Source organism: Limulus polyphemus, unplaced genomic scaffold, assembly GCF_000517525.1.
Source record: "Limulus polyphemus unplaced genomic scaffold, Limulus_polyphemus-2.1.2 Scaffold340, whole genome shotgun sequence".
NCBI classification, from domain to species: Eukaryota; Metazoa; Arthropoda; class Merostomata; order Xiphosura; family Limulidae; genus Limulus; species Limulus polyphemus.
In genome coordinates, this window is record NW_013665950.1 from 7751 (window position 1) to 25387 (window position 17637).

Genomic DNA, 17637 nt, shown 5'->3' on the forward strand with positions numbered 1-17637 from the left:
TGGACTGTAATGACATGTTAATATAATATACTTAACCACAATAACTAGATGTGGCAACGTAGACTGTAATGACATATTAATATGATATACTTAACCTCAATAACTAAATGTGGTAACGTGGACTGTAATGACATGTTAATATAATATACTTAACCACAATAACTAGATGTGGCAACGTAGACTGTAATGACATATTAATATGATATACTTAACCTCAATAACTAAATGTGGTAACGTGGACTGTAATGACATGTTAATATAATATACTTAACCACAATAACTAGATGTGGCAACGTAGACTGTAATGACATATTAATATGATATACTTCACCTCAATAACTAGATGTGGTAACGTGGACTGTAATGACATGTTAATATAATTGGAAAAGAAACGAAAGACGATGTCGCAAAAAATAGATATTCTTGAACAGTATTAAAACCAAGTTTATTTCAGATAATTTGTTTGTTTATGTTACTATTTCTATTTACCAATGACAAGAGATCTAAGAATACTTAGTTTTCTTTTGTATTATTTGAAGTTTCTTACGTGTCTTGAAAATTTTAGGTACACGAATGGGTTGGAAACAAATATTTGACTGAATCACTACTGTTTGTTATCAAGCATTAAATGTGAACATGCCACGCGTCAGGAAACTCCAATAAACTTCTGTTACGTGTACATAAAACACTGTACAGCATCTAATAATTACAATCTAATTTGTAAACACTGCGTAAACTTTCCAATAAATTTAAGAACTTCATTTTGACGATAAAACACCTGAGTGATTCATCACGTCTATGCGAATTTTTATACAATACAAATCACTAAAACTAACATTATAGTCATTGACTGTTGTTTTAGAGCAAAGTTATATGCGTTCTGTTCACCGCGGTAAATCAAACTTCGGATTTTAGTGTTGTGATTCGTAAATCTGTCGCTGACCCAGCATCAGACTATATTCATTGAAGAATACCTAAGTTTGATATATCTTAATACATAGTGTAACAATCCAAATAATTTAAAAGGTAGGTATCATGGTTGTGTAACACTGTGAGGTTTAATCTCACCTAAATAAACAGTATGATATTCCATATTTCTTAAAATCGTCCATATACATCTCAGAGATTGCAAAATATATTAATTCACAAGTAGAGAGAATGATGAAGGTTACGAAAAAATGTGAATTAATAAAAAACGATCAAATATAATACAATACAAAGTTGGGTAAGTAAAACATTCCCCATAAATATTTGTAATTAAGCACAAAGCTACACAATGGGCTATCTGTGCTCTGCCCACCACGGATATCGAAACCCGGATTCTAGCGTTGTAAGTCCGCAGACATACCGCTGTGCCACTGGGGGGTCTCCATAGATGCAAATTAAAGCCACAAGACAAAATAAATCTGCTCATTTCATTAGTAGGAAGATTATAAAACATAACCACTCTTAAATGTCAAGTTAAAAACAAGCTGATCTAACTAAACGTGGCTATGGAAGCCTAAGAATATGGAAATAAAACACTGACAAACAGAACTATATACGAACACAGTTATTGGTTCATAAGAATAACCTATGTACTTTTTTTCCTATCATAAATGTTGTCGTTCAATGACAGTAATTACACTATAGCCGGGACAATGAGATCACCCTATTACTCTGTCACTATTGCGCGTTTACATGTATGTTATATATACAAGTGTGGCTTTTGATTCCCTAGAGGCCAACTTTTCTAAACAATACCTACTCAGATGATTTAGAATTTGCGTGCAGGCGCTACACAGTTCTGTTTTTCATCTGGCTTGTGATTGGTTGAGATATATAATTTACATTCTAAACCAATCACAGTCAATGTCACAATGTAATGTTCTAGTCGGAGGACATAACTTTTTTACTTGCAAAATTCTATAAGTAACAAATCAGGCGGTTACCATGGATACTATTGGCATCTACGTTTGGAAACCCTAACATTTTATGGTGAAATCAGTTCTACTTACATGATGATGGAGTTATATATTACACACTGGCTTACAAGTGCACTGCTTCTTGTAAACTATAACACACTGATATATACTCACTAGCTCTATCTTTTATAAAATCTTTTACTCATACTCTACATATTGTCAAATCACATTAAACTTACTCTCTCAACCACAGTCACATTCTCTGCCAGAAACCCCTCTCGGCCATACTCACTCCGAATCGCTTAATAATAAACAAGCAATAAAAAAATTGAAGAAAATAGGTACAGTAACATGGTTGGGATGAATACACAAAAACCTACCTTGTTTCTGTACTTTTTGGCATTGTCATCCCTACATCATCCTATTTTTATTACTTGTTTTTTTTTATACAGTCAGTATTAGTAAATGGCATTCGCAGTTTTAGCCTGGTGTGATGAGTTGTCTTGATGGATATCATGTGTTGAAGTCAGTGAAACGCTATATTGATTCTGCACTCCCCAAGTTAAATACAACATTTTGGTGTGTATATCATCGCACCAACTTCAAGCGCTGGTGAGTTAGCCTTTCCGACGCCAGAATTGGAATAATCAACAGAACATTTGATTGTTATACTACTCGCCGATCCTCTACCTTAGCAATGTTTTTTTGGATAAACCGAAAACCTAAGTTAGGTGTTTATAAAAATATCTTACATTAGTATAAGAGAGACTTGAAACTGTGATGAGCAATACATAATATACAGCGGCTATTTTTTCCCAGCCCATCCCTACATACAAAGCAGTATCGCACTAAGTGATAACCTCGATGTACTCAGTTAAGATACGTTATCAATAAGATACCTTGATGAGCTCATTTATGAAATCTTATAAATACCAAACCTTGATGTACTCACTCAAAATCTTATCAATAAGTGACTTTCATGTGCTCACTCAAAAATATCTTTAAATCAGAAAATTGACATATTTATTCAGTAAATATACACTAATTCTTCTTCCACCATCCCGTGGAAAACAAAGAAACGCAGATAAACTTCGGGCACCAGGACCAAATACCTGCACTAAGTCAAACCCCAGTCGTGATAAGCAAAATGCGGCGTCTTGTGACCGGCAAGAATCCATGAAAATTGCTTCACGTGCCCCGAGCAGCAGTACACAACATAATCTAGGAGGACCTCTGTCTGTAAACGAAACAAACAGAGTAGGGATTGACCAAGGTGAGACTTCCAGTCATACTTCTCGTTCAGCAGTTGCATACTTCAAGCAGCTGAGAAGGAAACGGGTATTCATACTATTCCATACGAAGACTTACCGGCCATACGGGAAACCATCGTCTCCTACACCAGATAGGTTACGGAAAGGTAGGAGGGAGAAATGGTGTGCTTTGGACATGACGGCTTTACGAAGAAGACTTTTACAATGGAAACTACTTTGCTGGGCTACTGTCAAGATGCACGGTCGTTAGATGTAGCATGACAGAACGTGGCGATATGGGTTGTAACAATGTGGTGGGGTCCAAAATCGTTTTAATACAACATACTCAACATTCCTATTCCATATTTGACAGACAGTAACAATATGATAAAAGTGAATTCAAGCTATTATTGTGTTTCAGTAAAACCTTCTAATGTTTTAATAGTATTAAAATAAATAATTAAATTAAATTTTGGAAGAATTAAAAGTTATTACTAATGTAACTGATTATACTACATTATGTTCATAGTATTTTTCTCACTGTCGAGACTTTTTTCTGATCTGTTTGCCCTTTTCATATTTTTTGATTGATTTGTAATATTTGTTCTCTTAAAGTTCTTTGTATTTGAACAATTTCCTGCCATATTCTGTAAAATAAAATCGCAAACACTTAATTACTAGTAGACGTTTTGTAACGAAGTCTTGGCGTGCTTTTCAAAATAGAGTTGTATATATCAAGCCATAATCACTAAATGATTTTGTTCGTATACATCAATGTTCAAAACTTAATGTTTTGTTTATGAATAACCTATTTAGTCGCCACACTATTCTCTAGTATTGTTTATATTGTAATGTTTCACTTTGTAGAACAATCTTTCGTGATTGTTTCAATGACGTGATGAATATTTCACAATGTAGAACAATCTTTCGTGATTATTTCAGTGACGAGATGAATATTTCACGATGTAGAACAATCTTTCGTGATTGTTTCAATGATGAGATGAATATTTCACAATGTAGAACAATCTTTCGTGATTGTTTCAATGACGTGATGAATATTTCACAATGTAGAACAATCTTTCGTGATTATTTCAGTGACGAGATGAATATTTCACAATGTAGAACAATCTTTCGTGATTGTTTCAATGATGAGATGAATATTTCACAATGTAGAACAATCTTTCGTGATTGTTTCAATGACAAGACGAATATTTCACAATGTAGAACAATCTTTCGTGTTTTAAGAATTGCCCGATTTTCTATTTATAATAAATAGCAAAAACTATTACTTCAACTGAGAGCTCAAACAAAATCAGACTTTTAAAAGATCCCTTATAGTATTTCTCAAGTCTCCCGATGTAAAAGACTTCAAGCTACCCCCCCCCCTTTCAAGTTACCTCCCGGTAATCTGAAATCGATTTCATATTACCCCCATGGGTAGCCTGAACCTGATTTCATATTACCCCTGCACTGTTCAGATTACCCCTCGCTGATTTAGCTAAAATAATAAATTCTTATGCTTACAACTCATGATACATTTATTGAATAAAACACGTGAAACATACAAGAGTGAAAGCTAGTCTCAATATACTGAAAAAAAAAAATGTCACAAAAATGTAACTATATTAAAACCACTCATACACTAGTTCAAAGTGCATGACATATTATATACAAACATAAGATATACAAAGATTTAACCTAATTGGGGAAATCCAGAAGAAAAAATTACAATAATTACAAGAGTGAATATTCATTAGGGATACAGAATTACAACTAAATTTTTAATGAAAAATACAGTCCACTATTTAACTCAACAAAAGAAACAGTAACAAAAACTTAACAAACTGCAGACTCAAAGTGGTGTGACAAATTGCTGATCATAATAACTTCGTCAGCATGAATGTCTTTCATATCTGTCTTGAGTGATTTATACTCGAACCATTTATTGTCATTTCCACATTTACATTAATAAGTATCTAAACAAACATAAATAAATAAATGTTTTGAGGGGTAATCTGAAATCGTAGGGGGTAGGTTGAAATCACCTTCAAACTACCCCAAGGGGTAATTTGAAATCGATTTCATCCTACCTCCCGGTAATCTGAAGGCGATTTTAAGATACCGTGGGGTAAGGTGAAGCTGGGGTAATCTGAAATTGCTACACCGGTGCGAAAGCGATAAGTCTACGGAGTTACAACGCTAAAATCAGGGGTTCGATTTTCTTCGGTGAACACCGCAGATTGACCGTTATGACTTTGCAATAAAAACACACAGCTTTCAATCATAATTAGATTAGCCTTCAGTCTTACGTTTCTTTAAATATTTAATTAATTCTTAGTCATCAAACGTATTGTTAGTGTGAATGTGCTTTGAAGTTACTATGAGAAAAACCTATACACTGGATTGGTGAAGTGAAGAAAAAGTGTCATCGGCCACTATTTTTTCTTCACTTCATGTACAGGTTTTTCTCATAGTGACTTCAAAGCACGTTCACACCAACAGTATGTTTAATACTTTTTACTAGGATATAGGTCCAACTTGTCTCTCTTTGGTTAATTTGTGTTCAGGGTTACTGACGAGGAGTGGAATTCTCCGAAACTAGTATAACACACGTTGATCAAAGTGTAGATTAAATTGGACCTTCCTTGAACTTAAACTTCGAGATTAAAGAATCTTCGGAATACTAAGTTTATTTATTAATTCTTAGTCACGTTTGATTTGAAAAACTGCCACATATTTATACATGATCCTTAAATTAAGTACATGTATTCTAAGCCCAGCCTAGTTGTTAACATATCGGATTGGGAATCTGAGATTCAACTGATGTATAAGGGTTATAATCAATAACGCTATTCGCTTTAGGCGGTGAGTGCTGCAACTGCTTACCTTCCATGTGGCCCACATTTAAAACTCAGGGGCGACTATGCCCGAACCATAAGGCTCTCTGACCTGTGCATAAGATGTCATTCAGGAAAAGATATGTAAATATTTCAAAACAGTCATTCTAAATGCTCTTGTCTTTTCTATCTTTTTAATAGATGTTAGTATATGAGTCTTGAGAGAAACGCTATGAGCTTAATAATTGTGTATCAAAATATTCTAGTTTTGTTATTGGAGGGTCGAATTTGTTAAACCAGCTTCGTTTAAATTTATTAAATCCAATACAATCTACAAACCTCACCCTACGGCGAATCTTACCAAAAAAACATTTTAAATATCAACATTTCGCTTTGTGTTCTATTTCACGTCGTTTCATTCTAGAAATAGATGTTTAGTAGACGCAAAAGGTTTTATCAGTTCGTATTTGTATTTTAACTTCTGGAGACAGATGAATCAATCAGTTTTGTATATGTTTCGTGTTTTTAAATCTACTATATATTTACATCATCATTACTATCCCCAATTCAATTATTTCATAAAGAAAAAACTTTCAAAATACCCTTTCCAAATTAGATTGGTTTATCGTCAATATTAATTTTAAATTTTATTTTCGAAATTAAATACTGTGGCATGTTTACATCTGCCATTTATACATTAAACCATGTACATGTGCTATGTTTCTTGTGAAACTAAATTGCCTTTATTCATGATGTTGTTGAAAATGTAAATTAACAGAACTTTAAGAAGAAAAACCCAAAACCGCCGTTTTTTGGTACAATGAAAGGTAAAATATTTATTATTTTCAGTAATACAGTTATTAGCCCTGATGATGGTAACTGTGTTACAGAAATTATCACAGAACTCTATTCATTTGTAGCTATTTTCTGTACCAGTAGTTTATACATCGATAATCATTTTAAAAAATAGTACCTCATATTTGTCAATGATTTGTTTAAAAATAACACTTTTTTCTATACTTTGTTTTCTACAGTTGGAAAATGTAATAGTGAATGATGACTTTAATGAACCAGACTATATATATTTTTCAATATTCACTGGAAAGCTAACATGGCATGTTGTCCTTTGATTACCCGTTGGATAGAAAAGGACAAAAGTAAGAGTTTTCCATGCTTAATTGACCTTGTTCTTTCACACGAAAAAAATACTGCGTCGAAATGACGCGTGCAGCCCAGCAGCACGCATGGTCGGCGTGATGGCGACTCCTGGGAGTCGTCCCTTCTCGACCAGCGAGTTAGTACCGTAATTAATTTTTCTCGACGCCCGGATCACGGTATAGCTATATGAGGTAACGTCGTGTCCTCATGTTTGTCGTTGTTGGAGTGCTATCAACATTCATATCGCTTTAGCCCATTTCATTAATGAACACTGTTCAATTTGCTGCCGTGCTCACCTGCTAGATGACGTCACGGGAGGCCAGGTGGGCCTGTGGTACACTTGTGAACCGACGACGAAGTCGATAAATCAGCGGAAACTCTGTGTAAGTTCACTGTTAGCTACGTTTATTCATTACCGCGAACCTGCTCGTTCATATCATACCACGTAACAGTGAAAGATGGTTAAACTAGAAACCTCCCTTTCGTCCTAATGAATCATATACGTTAATTTTTGTGAGAAAGATGACGAAAAAGCTCTCTAAAAATCACATGGTTAAACAATCGACAATGCAAGTTAGTTAATGAAATGTATAGTGCTTTTAACTTCAGAGTAGAAAATATGGCGTTTAATTTAATATAAAACAGTGTTTTAAATATCTTGTTTGTTTTTTGGATTTCGCTTAAAGCTACACGAAGTGATAGACTAGTCAACCCCACCCACCGCCTGTTCTTTAGCTATTCTTGTTAGACCGAATATTGGGAATTGACCGTCAATCTTATAACCCCAAAGTGCGAAGCGCGATTTCTTTTATTTTTGGGGAATGGGTCGATAACGGGACGAAAACCGCAGAACATCAGCGCCACAATCCAGAACGCTAACCATTTGAAAGCTCCGCTCAAGTTTAAACATATTGTTATCAAACAATTGTTATATTATGCGTGAAAAAATATTAAAATATAAAACAATTTTCAATCCGCCGTTGACTGTATAAGAAACATAAATAATTTTCAAAAGGTTTATTTTTGTAATAGTAATCAGGATACTGTAAATATCTTTTCGTGAAATATTCAAAATTCAAAATGCTCCAATCATTTACTCAAGTTATGCTTTTTGTTTTACTAAATTTTGTTGTTATTTTTGCGTCAATTGCTGATGGGAAGTTATTTGAATTCATTTGGCAATTTGACATTAAAAAAACTATTTGCATTTAACTGGTATAGCTTTAAAAACAAATTACTATCTCGTTTGTTCTTTATATTGCAGTACATCTAAGAGCCAGGCTATAAATAGCTACTGAAGATATTTAGGTTTTAATAATAAAAGCTGGGAACTTGGGGATATTCCCTTCCTATTTAGTATAATCTAAAACAGTGGGAACATAATAACGTTGGAAGACATATTTCAGCTATTTGTCTTTTCTTAGTTTTTTCGGATAAGAGCATTTTAACTAAAAGCCTGTTCATCAACTGACATTAGAGTAGTATTTTAGCCTATTAGCATTCTGAGTGAGTAGATTCATATTTCAGTTACCAGGTTTGTTTTTACGCTTACTGACTACCATCTTTATTAGCAAATATTTCAGCTCATAATAGTTTACTTTGATTACTTTTTAACTAATAGTAATCTAGTTTACTTTGATTACTTTTTTAACCAATAGTAATCTAGTTTACTTTCGCTCCATAATTTCAGCTGCTACACTTCCTGGCTACTATATTCTCACCCAAACATTTAACATATTTTTAGACGTAGCAAATGGCTTAACTAAGAGACTTTATCTTAAATTTCCTATCTCATAGACACTTTACTAGCCTTCTTAGTCTCCTTGCCGTCACATAGTTATTTCAACTACTTTTTTTGCCCTCAACTAAACATTTCACCTTCTACGTTTTTCTTCAGTTTACTCTTACGTAAAACATCTGGCTACTACTATACTTTTTCGTTAGCTTACATCTTTCACGCAAATACTCCAACTGTAAGTCTTTCTTGCCAATCTACTCTATCACACAATTGTATTCGTCAATTTACTCTAACAAACAGTTTACTCTTAAGTTCTAGCACAGTTATTTCTCCTACTGGTTTCCTTTGTCAACTACTTTTAAGCAATTATTTTAATTACCAACCCTCTGTTTCTCTATGTAACTGAATAAGGTATTGGTTACAATATTGTCCGATCACATACAAAAGTTGTAATGGTTTTCAAACGAGACCCAAAACTCGAGCGCTTTCGAATAGTTCGCTATTCTTCTTCAGGAGAATAAAGGATTATGTTTAATGAGTGTAATGAAATATATTCGCACGGATGTCGACGTCACGTGAACCGGATATTCAATATGAAAAAACCTTGAGAACTAGCCAGTCATAGCCTAGAGTTGTTGGTGTCAGGTTTTGTTTGTGCCAAAGAAGTGTGTACAGTACACAAAAGACTTAAGTGTTGTAATAGTTATAAGAAATGTTAACCAGTTTTTTTTAAAGATAAAAATAATAAATAAAATAACGGCAAAAGATGGTGGGAAATGATAACGTGACGCAATATATAGGAAATAATATCAATATAGAGAAATTAAAGCATGAATAATATTAATAATGTAAAGTAAGCTTTATTTATGAACTTAGTTTTGAAAATCTTTTCAGAGACATACGAAGGACAACAATACCTGGATCGAGATTTGGCATTACAGTATTTAATAGTGCTTTCCAGTAAGCTTCTTTAGTTTACCAGTTTCTGTTTGATGTAAAATTTGTCTCTATACCCTTCAGTTCAATGTCTTCAAGAGAATGTCCAGGCATGTTAAGTGTTTTGGGACCGGACATTCTTTGTTTGTTTTCATTGTTGATTTGTGGTTATTAAAACGTTCCCGTATAGTTGTTTTGGTTTGACCTATATATTGGAAGTTGAATTTTCGGCACTGGATTAAGTAACTAACGTTTTTTGTAGAGCAGGTTATGGGTTTAGTGATTTTAGACTGGTTTTGGTTGTCTTTATCAGAAAATTTGTCCGTTTCCTGGATGAGCTTACAGGTTTGGTAACGCTTGCTATTGCAAAGATGACTTCCACCTGGTGTCAACTTAAAGTTTACTTTAGCGTGAACTAAGTGTGAACGCAAAGTTTATTTTATTTTTTTTTCTGAAAGAAACAACAGGAACTTCTGTTAAAATGGATTTTAATCAATGATTAAGTTGAAGGAGGTAAAAATGTTTTTTTTAATATTTTGTATCCGAGGTAGGTTTTTTAGTTTTGGGCGATATGTGATAATAACCAGTGGAACACGAGAAGAATTTATTTTGAGTAATTATTTCAAGAAAATCCTTCATTCAACCTCACTTAAACTTACAAAACTCACACAAGGTTTTTGCAAATTCACAATAGACAATTTTGAAAAGAACATTGCTGCTATAAATTCCGAGAACATAATTTGTCCTACTGAACAACAGAACCTTGATGCATTTATTAACAAAACAAAGAAAATCGTGTGAAAATCACGTGAAAAACCACAATAAAAAACACATCATGATTTTTCACATAAGGATAAAGGTTTTTCCCATCCAAACCGTAATGTCTGTTTAAAACAAAATACTAACTTTAAATAGTGTCATTCTAAAAACCATCTGTGAGACGCTGATTAATAACTCCAGCAATGTAAACACATACATTGAGCTGTCTACTGAAATAGATTCTGCTTCTGACTCCACAAACTTAGTCACTTCTGCATTCGATCGACCAAAACCCAAGAACACTTCCAATGACGTCAATATGTCCTCTAAAACCCTAATTGAACCTCAACACAAACTTCTCAGTAAAGGTCTAAATTTTTCTCCTACCCCTAAAAACATAGATACCATTGAAGTCATCCCGACCTACAATAATTTGCAAGCAGATTAAGACTTCGAGAATTTTTTCACAATCAAACCACTGAAAGAAATAATTTCGCCTCGCAGTTTAAATAAAAACCTACATCAACGAAGCTTACCGACAACATAATGACACAACTCACTATAAAAAGGTAGATTTGGACCCCACACCGCAGTTTGTTGAAATTATCGAAGATATGCTATGTAGTTTACAGAAAAGCTAACACATCAGCCGTGAAACGATACAGTTCCTTTCACCTAAATACCCGGTTTAAACTCACTTTTACATGTTATCAGAAATACACAAACCCAACAATCTTGGTCGTTCTATTATTTCTAATTACGGTAAGCCTAATGAAAACTTATCTGCTTTTGTTGATCACCACTTCAGAGATATCTCCCCATGATTGACATCGTACATTAAAGATACGACATATTTTCTGAAAGGACATTAACTGCAATGGAAAACTTTCTCCAAACAATATTCTAATTACCCTCTACACAAACATTCCCCAAGATGAAGGCCTAAAAGCCCTATAATCTTCTCTGCTAAAACTAAACTAACCCAACATTCAAATGATTACAGACTTAGCTGAACTAGTATATACACTTAATGGTTTTGAATTTAATAATGAGTTCTATATTCAAACAAAAGGCACAGCTATGGGCAACAAACTATGCCAACATTTTTATGGGAGATTTAGAGATGAGACTGTTGGAAAGTTGCGCAGACAAACCAAATTTTTGGAGATGCCACATTGATGACATTTTTTTCATTTGAGTAGGAGACAATGATTCAATACTATCCTTTTATAGACGTGCTAACACCTTCCACAATTCTATTAAATTTACTCCAGATTACTTCACTACCCAAATAAGTTTCTTAGATGTAAATCTAGCAATAAAAGATGGTGTTATACATACGGATTTGTACCGAAAACCAACGGATAAACCACAATATTCGCATAATCAAATATGTCACCAAACACAATATCACATTCAATCAAGCACTTAGATTAAAGAAGATATGCTCTGACAATAAGAATTATGATCATCACATTTATTCTTTGAAACAGACTATGACTGAAAATGGTTATAAACAAAACACTATCACCTAACAGCTTGACAAAACGAACAATATACCACACGAATCTGCCTTGAGACAATTACCTAAAACCAATTATTTTCACGTTCTACTACTTGAACACTAACTGAACACAATTACAACACCGATCACATCATCAACTAGAACCAACTATAAATATCAGCCAGTGAAAAACGCTTGAAAGCTAGAAAAATCAAAGAAGCTTTATAAATCAAGACTCATCAACCAGTTCTCAACCGCAATCGAGGCTTGGATTTCAACGAAATTTGGAATTCCTTTCTGTTAAAAGAACATAAAAATCGTACTCACACAGTCTGAACTCAAAGTCATCAAATTCAGAACATGTAGATAGGTTCATATGCACAGGAAACGACACACAGCGGAAGGAAAGAAGTAGTAATCAGCAGAAAACAAATAAGATTTTGCAAGAACTATGAGGTAACAGAAAAAGAACCACTAGGCTAACGACTCAACTACTATCCCCTGCCATGCTGTTCGTATGTTACATAAATGTGCAGAAGGTATCTCCACCCAACTACCGTCGCCTCCTGTTCTGCAAATCAAATCTTAAGACAACCAAAGCAAAGTCTCTCTCAACTGCCACATTTATCATACAGGAAACCCCAGAACACACAGCAAATAATGTCAGCCAGCTGGCCAAAACCCCACCTGTAAGCATTGTAGAAGGCACATCAGCAGAAAAAACCACCAAACTAAAAAGTACTTTTCCAGACATCTCCTTCTCTAGTGTGTGTCGTCCAGCAAAATGATAATTATGTATTAAAACCGGTCAACCTCAAGACTACTCCAAACTCTTGACGCTATGGCAACAAGTTGACCTAATGAAGATCTGCACTATCACGTTAAAACATTGTCCAAAAACTCCTTAGACATGCGCAAACCATTAACAATGCCTTTTGAGTTTCTTGGAGGAGAAGGGAGAACTAACAGTGAACCTCACCACCCCAGAGAGGGATGGGTTATGGCTAACCTGAAAACTTCTACAGTGTTGGCAGAGTTTGACGAATCTATATTTAGTGGATGCCATGTGAAGTCTTCCATATGGAAGCATCCTCTGTCAAAGAAGTACATGCTCTATTGCCTTCTTTATAACAGCTAAGGAACCAGTTTATTAAGAAAATAAAGACCTTCTTATCTGGATTCTAAAAGAATATAGTATGGTACAGTAAAGAAATCTATAAGATCATATAAGCAACTGAAAACATGTAGCATGAGGTTATGTAACTAAAAGGTTACTAAGAATAGATGTCCCATCACAAAAAAAGCAATATACCATTGTTTCATAACTCTCCAAAGAAGGTATGTTCCAACTCACTGTTTCAGGCATAAGCGCTGATAAACAGTTTGCCATCTCTTTTTTAAGGTTGTACATTACCTGCTAGTTAAGGCATGGTGACTTGGAACAATAATTCATTTTCCCATGAAAACAAGTTGATCCATCATTCCTTTCAAATGGGCACCAATGTTTTTAGTGTTTCCTTGCCTGATGAGAACGTGAACATTCTTGATGGAGTAGCTACTGACAACATGAGAAAACCGATCACTGCCCGAACTTTTGAAGGGTACGCAGAGAATGGTTTAAAATCTTTCCTACCATATGGCAACTCACAGCTTGAAGTTATTCAGAGTCTAGATGCTATTGGAGATTAATATCCACTCAACAGTCTGAAGAAGCAGGCAAGGAAGGGTTGAGGGCTAGACTGATGAAGATGCATTTCAAAAATTAATATTTTTTGCCAAAATCTGTACTGTCTTCCTGTGTAATAACCAAAATAAAAAAGGAATTATGTTTAGTTTTTCAGAAAAATTTGCAGAAATAACTATTTGGTTTTTACTCTTACTGATGACTTACATCACGTACTTCGACCACCTTCTGACTATAGTGACAGTGAATTAAAGTTTTGGATTGAGCTATGCAGTTATGAAGAGGCAGACATGCAGATGTTACTTCATGCTGGTAAACAGGGCCATAATAAGCTGCTCATAATACGGTGGACATAGATATCGTCATGCTATCCATAGTTCAAGTGCATCACTGGTAAGTGTCAGAACCGTGGATATCATTTGGTTCTAGCAAGCATTAACTTTAAATCTCTGTCTACTCAGTTGTCTCAAGCATAGACATGGCAAATGCTATGCACCTTTTCACGCTATGACAGGGTGTTAGACCACATTAGCCTTCGCAGAAAGAGAGATATGTGGACACTTTTTATCCTGGTCGTTCTTTTCCCTGTGTGACTGATGAAACCAATTTGGAGATTTTTACTAAACTATACAAATCGTTCTGCCTTACTCCAAGACATCCGCTGTCAGCTGGGTGATTGAAGTACAACACTTACAACTTGCCAAGCGTTCAAAAGCACTGGAGAGCAGGTTGACTATGTTTGAGGAAAGACATTGTTCTACAGCCAGGGATTTTTAATCCTGCTGACTAGGACTAGAGGCACACTGACTATGACTGGCCTCAAAGTTTACCATCCAGCCTACTATGAACTTTTGAGCTAATTTGAACTGCACAGCTGTCTCTGCATGCACTTCTGGACACTGAACCAGTCAGGGATGAGATCTCCACTAGTCTGATCTAGACTATTATTAGCATATATTCTAGTTTGTGTTAATATGTGTAAGATAATGTTGAATGATGACTGATGTATTATATTTTTCTTTGGCAAAAAGTATATTTTAATCACAGTTAAACAACCATTACGATATGCTTAACTTAATGTCATATGCTATTTTTGTATGACGTTTTCTTTCTCACATTATGCAGCAACATTTCTTATACTAGCTTTCTTCTATAGATCATTTTCAAATGGGCCTAGTATGGCCTAGTGGTTAGGGCGTTCGACTCGCAACCTGAGGGTCGCAGGTTCGAATCCCCGTCACTGAAAATGCTCGCCCTTTTAGCCGTGGAGGGGTTATAATGGTCACTCCCACTGTTCGTTAGCAAAAAAGTAGCCCAAGAGTTGGCGGTGGGTGGGTTGACTAGTTGTCTTCCCTCTAGTCTATCACTGCTAAATTACTGACAGTTTTGTGCGAAATTCAAAACAAAATAAATATTTTCAGATAACGGTCTAATTTTAAAACCTTCTTCATCAGCTTATTCTCTCGTACATATTTACGTTACTACCCTTTTTGTGAGCTTACTGATACAAATATTTTAGGCACTAGCATTCTTTATCTTAGTCTCGTTGAAACATATGTATGCTTACTATAACATAAAAGTTTCAAATAACAGTACCATTCATAGTTTTCTCTAGCATAATCATCTCATATATTACCCTTTACATCGAACTAGTACAATCATTTCACTTACTAGCCTTTTTTGTCTGATTACACTCACTCAAACATTTCAGCAACTAACCAACACTGTAAGCTTACTCTCACTCAAACATTTTAGTTACTAGCCAACATTGTCAACTTATTCCCAATCACACGTTTCATGCACTAACCGATACTGTCAACTTACTCTCACTCAAACATGTCATCTGCTAACCAATACTTCAAGGTTTTTCTCAAACAAATATTCACCAACTAAACCTTTTTTCAGCGTAAACAATCACAATAGATATTTCAGATACTAGCTTTCTTCTTAATCTCTAACTTATATACTCATTTCATCTACTTGTTTTCTTCGTTATCTTACTACTTTTCAGATACTAATCTTCATCGCCATCTTTTTCTCATAAAAGTATTCAGTTACTAATTTTTCGTCTTCTTATTCCAACATCAATCTATCAGTTAAAAACCATTTTCCCTAAGTTATTCTACTACAGTGATTTCAGCTACTAATCTTATTAGTTAGTATACTTTCTCACAATCGTTTAAGCTACCAGTCTTATTCATAAGCTTACTCATATCAAAATTTAAATTATTATCTTTTTTCTCAACTCGTACTCACGCCATTATTTAAAATACCAGCATTTATGAGTTTATCTCACGCTAAATTTTCATTTATCAACTTTCTGCATCAGCTTACACTCATTCAGACCTTTCATGATTATACGTCTTTATCAGCTTTCTTTTACACAAACAGTTCATTCTTACTCTTTCTGATTACCTTGCTCTCACACAAACATTGGTTCTTTTAGATTTATTTGCCAGTGTACTCTAAAAGTATATTTCTTCTCACAAACGTTCAACATACCAGACAGAATAGTCAATCTACCATTGTACAAACATTTACTACACTTCTTTGTGAGTTTACTCTCACACACATATATCAGATATTAGACTTCTTTATTGATTTATTCTCACACAAACACTTTATACGTTAACCTACTCTAAAACAAACTTTTTATCTAACAGCTCTCTCTCTCTGTGTTATAATATTTTTGGACAATTGTACTCAGTCTATATACTCACACAATTATTTTGCTCAGCCTTCTTTGCAAGGTTACACACAAACACTAGTTTTCCGTTAACTTATTCTGAAACAAATATTTAAACTAAAAAAAAAACCTTTCTTAGCTTACGTTCATACACATATTTTCTTTGTCAGCTTCTTGTCATATAAACCGTTCAGGTGCTTTTAGATTTCTGTGTCATTCAAAAAACACTACAGCTAATAATAATTTTCTTTGTCTTACACTTTTATCAGCCTAGTATAGAAATAATTAATACCATTTTAATCAGAACTTCAGCTGCTTACTTTCTTTGTCAACTTAGTGTCCTACAAACGTTTCAAATACTTGACTGTCCAATCGGTTTATACCCGCATAAAATATTTTGAGTTCTAGATTTCTTACATCAGATTGCTCGTACAGCTAATATCTTCAAATCACTATGCTGCAGTCTTTTCAAATATTAATCTTCAGCATCATCACACTCGCACTCAATCATTATAGCCTTCTTCATCAGTTTACTCATGTAGATAAAGGAAATATTAAGCTACTAGTTATCGCGACAGCTTAAAGCAGTTTTGTACCTATCTTGAGAGCTAACCATCTAACCGTACCTTTCACTCTTGTCGGGTTATATTATCATCTCTAATTGTAAATTGGCCTTAAGTACGTACTTGTAACAGTAATTATAACATAAGTACTTACTTCAACCTGTGATATAAGTATGTACCTGTATCTGTAACTGTATGACAAGTAATTACCCGATATATAACATGATTTCAGCACGTATGTGCGTGTGTCTATTATCTATCATCTGTAGTTGAAATAAGAAACTTCCTTTAGTAGTTTCACAATAGTTACTTAGATCTGTATTTATGTTGAAATTTTTACATTAAAATAACTACAGTTTTTAAGTTCTAGCTAGAATATTTTCATATGAAGAATAATAAAAACTTTTATCTGTATTATCACTTACCTTTATGTGACAATCATAGTCATCTTATATTGACTATGTTAAAAACTTTTATCCGTATTATCACTTACCTTTATGTGACAATCATAGTCATCTTATATTGACTATGTTAAAAACTTTTATCCGTATTATCACTTACTTTTATGTGACAATCATAGTCATCTTATATTGACTATGTTAAAAACTTTTATCCGTA

The 17637-nt window shown here is 34.2% G+C and overlaps 1 pseudogene; it reads left to right on the top strand.

Moving 5' to 3' along the window:
• The window catches only part of LOC111085341, a 32811-nt pseudogene that overhangs the window by 2180 nt on the left and 12994 nt on the right, over window positions 1-17637 (top strand).